The 5,898-nt window shown below is 38.7% G+C and overlaps 1 protein-coding gene across 1 annotated transcript in view; it reads left to right on the forward strand.

Moving 5' to 3' along the window:
* Window positions 1-893: 893 nt before the first annotated feature.
* The window catches only part of med16 (mediator complex subunit 16), a 25,563-nt gene continuing 20,558 nt past the window's right edge, over window positions 894-5,898 (forward strand). Inside the window, exon 1 of the mRNA XM_039812306.1 lies at window positions 894-1,086. The gene's annotated coding sequence lies outside the window, so the exon portion shown is untranslated. The remainder of the gene's footprint in view (window positions 1,087-5,898) is intronic.

The raw sequence follows: 5,898 nt of genomic DNA on the forward strand, positions 1-5,898 counted from the left end.
TACAGCTACGACCGGAAGAACGCAACATTACGCTATTTTTTTATTAACGGTTTTTCAAATGTATGATCGAATTTCTGTAAATTCTCTTTGGAAATAAGGTTTAAGTAAAAAAATAAATTAAATTAAATTAAAATAAAAAAATAAAAATGAAAAGGTTTTTCAAATGTACATTCACTATATACATAGATACATTTACATATATATATATATATATATATATACATATATATATATATATACATATATATATATATATATATATATATATATATATATATATATATATATATATATATATAGACACACACACACACACACACACACACACACACACACACACACACACACACACAGACAGACACATTGCTGTATACTAATCTAAATGTAATGTTTACGAACTGAAACTGTTTCTAAATTACATTTCTAAAAATTTAAAACATAATATATGAATAAATGGAATAAAATCATTGAAAAATAATAATATTAATAAATAAATATTAAGTTTAATTAACAACATGTGTGTAAATACAACATTCATTCATGTTAATTAAAACATCTGGAACCGTCACAAAATTAGTTTAAAATTATATATATTTATATATGTTTATATATAAAATGATCTTTTTCTGTTCTACTCATAGTGGCTGATACAAACCGCCTGAATCGTTTTGAGGAAAGTTTTTGGGGGAAATCCTCTTCTTTGGTTTTCATTTCCTTTTGATATTTTTGTGTTTGTTTATTTGACTTTTAATTAGTATTCTCCCAGGTTTTAGATTTTTTTGTATGCGTGTTTAAATTTTTGTTTATTGTTTTTCAGACAGGCAGATGCTGAAACGGCCCCGTGGGCGGCCGGCGGGGGTCCTCACACACACACACACACACACACACACACACACACACACACACTGTCTGAATGGACGGTGGACAGTTTGTTTGTTTGTTACACCCGCGGATATTATGTTATTTATATATTTAATGTTCCGTTAAACAGCACAAACTGACTCTATACTTCTTACACTTCCCTTTGGAAAGAAAACGGATTTATTTCAGTTTGAGCTGCGTCCTTGGAGCTGAAATCAAAAGGAGGTAAGCTAACGTTAGCAGCTAACAGCTAGCTACAATAGCATCTGTTAAAACAACTGTTCTGTGACTGGAGTAAGAGAAAGACAGGTGTGTGTGTGTGTGTGTGTGTGTGTGTGTGTGTGTGTGTGTGAGAGAGAGTGAGAGAGAGAGAGAGTGTGTGTGTGTGTGTGTGTGTGTGAGAGAGAGAGAGAGAGAGAGAGTGTGTGTGTGAGAGAGTGAGAGAGAGAGAGAGTGAGTGTGTGAGAGTGAGTGAGTGTGTGTGAGAGTAGGAGAGAGGAGAGTAGAGAGAGAAGTGTGTGTGAGAGAGTGAGAGAGAGAGAGAGTGTGTGTGTGAGTGAGAGAGAGAGAGAGAGTGTGTGTGTGAGAGAGTGAGAGTGAGTGTGTGTGTGTGAGAGTGAGAGAGAGAGAGAGTGTGTGTGTGAGAGAGAGAGAGAGAGAGTGTGTGAGAGTGAGAGAGAGTGTGTGTGTGAGAGAGAGTGTGTGAGAGAGAGAGTGTGTGTGTGTGAGAGTGAGAGAGAGAGTGAGTGTGTGAGAGAGAGAGAGAGTGTGTGTGTGTGTGTGAGAGTGAGAGAGAGAGAGTGAGTGTGTGAGAGTGAGAGAGAGAGAGTGAGTGTGTGAGAGTGAGAGAGAGAGAGAGAGTGTGTGTGTGAGAGAGAGAGAGTGTGTGAGAGAGAGAGAGAGTGTGTGTGTGCAGTGTTCGAACTATACCGTGGCCTTCGGGGGAGCCCACTTTTTTTCCACGCGGGGGGGTCGGCTTGCAACTTACAATGACTTACAAAGATACATAACAGCTACAAGTGTATGCACTACAGGATTTACCCTATCATACTTTATCGACAGGAGTAGATAGGGCAAACCGCAGCCACAAATATATAAACAAAGCATCAGGCTGTTTTTGAGATTTCACATGAACAACGGTGAAAGTTACTCAGGCTACCGAAGAATACCAGAACTCCTCCGTTCAATTAGACCTTGACGCGGCGGCCCCAAGCTTCCATCCTTAACAAACAGCCATGTTTATATGGGCTCTTCCAGGCTCTCCACTGCCGGCTGTTCCAATTTAACTTGGAGAGAGGGAGGCGAGGGGTTAGGATCATCTTCAGCCAGAGACGACATTATTTCTTCAGCTTCTTCTTGCGTTGTCACCCGGGGGGGTGTGCTAACAGGGCTCGCAGCAGGTGAATTAGTCGTGCTATTAACGTCATGCGCTACACAGTTTCTTAGTAAAACCAAAATTAATTATACTGCCTTGTTTTCTTTTGCCATGGCTATATGATGCTTACTGCGAATGGATTTCAAGGACTTTGCGCACTGATTAATGGCCTCCAATGTTTATATTTTTTCTGAATCTTTGAGTTAACATGTAGCCTACTAAACATGAGTTGGATTTGCACACTAGCGCCAGCCTTGATGCTCATAACAAGAATAGCATGTATAGTTTTCTTTATTGAAGTGAATTGGGTTTAAATCACCATCACGCATGGATTATATTTTTTAAGTTTTACACATTATAATCCACGATGATCACATTACACAAAACTGAAATTGCACGTCAAAATGACACATTGTCAATTTTTTTAGAGACCCCACAAAATTTCACAAATCACGTTTTCAGGGGAGCCCATGTCTTAATAAGGGGAGCCGAGCTCCCCCTAGCTCCCCCGTAGTTCGCACCCTGTGTGTGTGTGTGTGTGTGTGAGAGAGAGAGAGTGTGTGTGTGTGTGTGTGTGTGTGTGTGTGTGTGTGTGTGTGTGTGTGTGTGTGTGTGTGTGTGAGAGAGAGAGAGAGAGAGTGTGTGTGAGGAGTAAGAATAACATGAGTGAGAGAGAGAGAGAGAGAGTGTGTGTGTGTGTGTGAGAGAGAGAGAGAGTGTGTGTGTGTGTGTGTGTGTGTGTGTGAGAGAGAGAGAGAGAGAGAGAGAGAGTGTGTGTGTGTGTGTGTGTGTGTGTGTGTGTGTGTGTGTGTGAGTGTGTGTGTGTGTGAGAGAGAGAGAGAGAGAGTGTGTGTGAGGAGTAAGAATAACATGAGTGAGAGAGAGACCTCATATTAACTCTCTAAGTGCCATTGACGTGTGTATAAATATATATTTATACACACGTCAATGGCACTTAGATAAAAATGATGCTCGGAGCCCTACCGCTGGAGGAGATGTGACAGCGAGGACCGGTTCCACGGCTTGGTCAGCGACATGAACTCGTAGCGGCCGTTGGAGCCTCCGAGCACCAGGGCTTTCACCACTGCCAACTGTTAGTCCTACCGACGGAGACACTAAAGGGACACTAACAGGGTTTTAACTTTAGGAGAAGTCATTTTATCTGTTAGTCCTACTGACGGAGACACTAAAGGGACACTAACGGGGTTTTAGCTTTAGGAGAAGACATTTTATCTGTTAGTCCTACTGACGGAGACACTAAAGGGACACTAACAGGGTTTTAGCTTTAGGAGAAGACATTTTATCTGTTAGTCCTACTGACAGAGACACTAAAGGGACACTAACGGGGTTTTAACTTTAGGAGAAGTCATTTTATCTGTTAGTCCCTACGACGGAGACACTAAAGGGACACTAACAGGGTTTTTAGCTTTAGGAGAAGACATTTTATCTGTTAGTCCTACTGACAGAGACACTAAAGGGACACTAACAGGTTTTTAGCTTTAGGAAGACTTTTATCTGTTATCCTACTGACAGAGACACTAAAGGGACACTAACAGGGTTTTAGCTTTAGGAGAAGACATTTTATCTGTTAGTCCTACTGACGGAGACACTAAAGGGACAATAACAGGGTTTTTAGCTTTAGGAGAAGTCATTTTATCTGTTAATCCTACTGACGGAGACACTAAAGGGACACTAACAGGGTTTTTAGCTTTAGGAGAAGACATTTTATCTGTTAGTCCTACTGACGGAGACACTAAAGTACGGTGGCCGGGAAGTGCAATGCAACATTACAAAGAATGAAACACTTTTACAAAGCTTGAGACAAATTTACATTTTGGAAAACAAATTTACATTTTATAAAACAAATTTACATTTTAGAAAACAAATTTACATTTTGGAAAACAAATTTACATTTTAGAAAACAAATTTACATTTTGGAAAACAAAATTACATTTTGGAAAACAAATTTACATTTTAGAAAACAAATTAACATTTTGGAAAACAAATTTACATTTTAGAAAACAAATTTACATTTTGGAAAACAAATTTACATTTTAGAAAACAAATTTACATTTTAGAAAACAAATTAACAAGATGCAAAACACTTTTACCAGTCCTGAAACAAATTTACAAATGACAGATTCTTCACGGAAAGGGAATGTACCACATACCGGAAGTGATGAGGTTTTGTATACATGTCGCCTTGACTACGGCAGTTATGGATCGAATGCGTCAATAGAGCCGCCATCTTGGAACAGGGGAGGCACTCCCTTATATACTGTCTATGGGCCGTCTTTAATGCATCAGCGTCAATGTAGGCAAAGGTCTAACGGAAATAAAATCACTATAAATCGTCAAAATCTCATGTGATGTTGTAGTTTTTTTAAACAAAAAGACAAAGAGACTAATTAAGGTGTTAAAGAATATTTATTATAATCAGTTCACAGATATGAGTACAAACGGAAACTTCACCCTTCTGAACTAAGAGGTTCTGCTTCAAAGTGAAGTTTAAACAGACTGAAATGTCCAGGCTCACTCCCCCACTAATGATTCATTTATTTCTGCATGTAGTTATTCCTTTAACGAGACTTAAAGTCATGTTTCGTCGTCCACAGTCCGAGTCCCGCCAGACTCCCTTTAGGAAACCTGTGATTTAAACTTCAGCAGGCTGTGACAGTCCGCTCCGTTTAGTCCTGGATCTGATTCTCCCGGGCTTCCCTTCCCTCCAGCGGGCCCAGCAATACGGCCTGGGTCTCCAGCTGCGTGGTGTCGTTTTGGCTCCCAGGAATGGGCAGTGAGCTCCAGGTCCTGCAGCTGCAGACGGACTCAGCTGCCCCCCCGCTGTAGCTTCGATCCGGCCGCGGCTGTCGATACGTTCCCCGTTTTTCCAATGTTTCTGTCAGGTCCGCGTCCTTTAAAAACTCAAAACACCGACCACACGTAAAGTCACCATAAACTTCATTCACGCCATATACTCACAACAACACAAATTGACTGCGCTCACCAGCAACACCTCATCACTTCCGGTATGTGGTACATTCCCTTTCCGTGAAGAATCTGTCATTTGTAAATTTGTTTCGGGACTGGTAAAAGTGTTTTGCATCTTGTTAATTTGTTTTCTAAAATGTTATTTTGTTTTCCAAAATGTAAATTTGTTTTCTAAAATGTAAATTTGTTTTCCAAAATGTTATTTTGTTTTCTAAAATGTAAATTTGTTTTCCAAAATGTAATTTTGTTTTCCAAAATGTAATTTTGTTTTCCAAAATGTAAATTTGTTTTCTAAAATGTAAATTTGTTTTCTAAAATGTAAATTTGTTTTCCAAAATGTAATTTTGTTTTCCAAAATGTAAATTTGTTTTCTAAAATGTAAATTTGTTTTCTAAAATGTAAATTTGTTTTCCAAAATGTAAATTTGTTTTCTAAAATGTAAATTTGTTTTCTAAAATGTTATTTTGTTTTCCAAAATGTTAATTTGTTTTCTAAAATGTAAATTTGTTTTCCAAAATGTAAATTTGTCTTGAGCTTTGTAAAAGTGTTTTATTCTTTGTAATGTTGCATTGCACTTCCCGGCCACCGTACTAAAGGGACACTAACAGGGTTTTTAGATTTAGGAGAAGACATTTTATCTGTTAGTCCTACCGACGGAGACACTAAAGGGACAC

Source organism: Perca fluviatilis, chromosome 9 (assembly GCF_010015445.1).
Source record: "Perca fluviatilis chromosome 9, GENO_Pfluv_1.0, whole genome shotgun sequence".
In the NCBI taxonomy this organism is placed as follows: domain Eukaryota; kingdom Metazoa; phylum Chordata; class Actinopteri; order Perciformes; family Percidae; genus Perca; species Perca fluviatilis.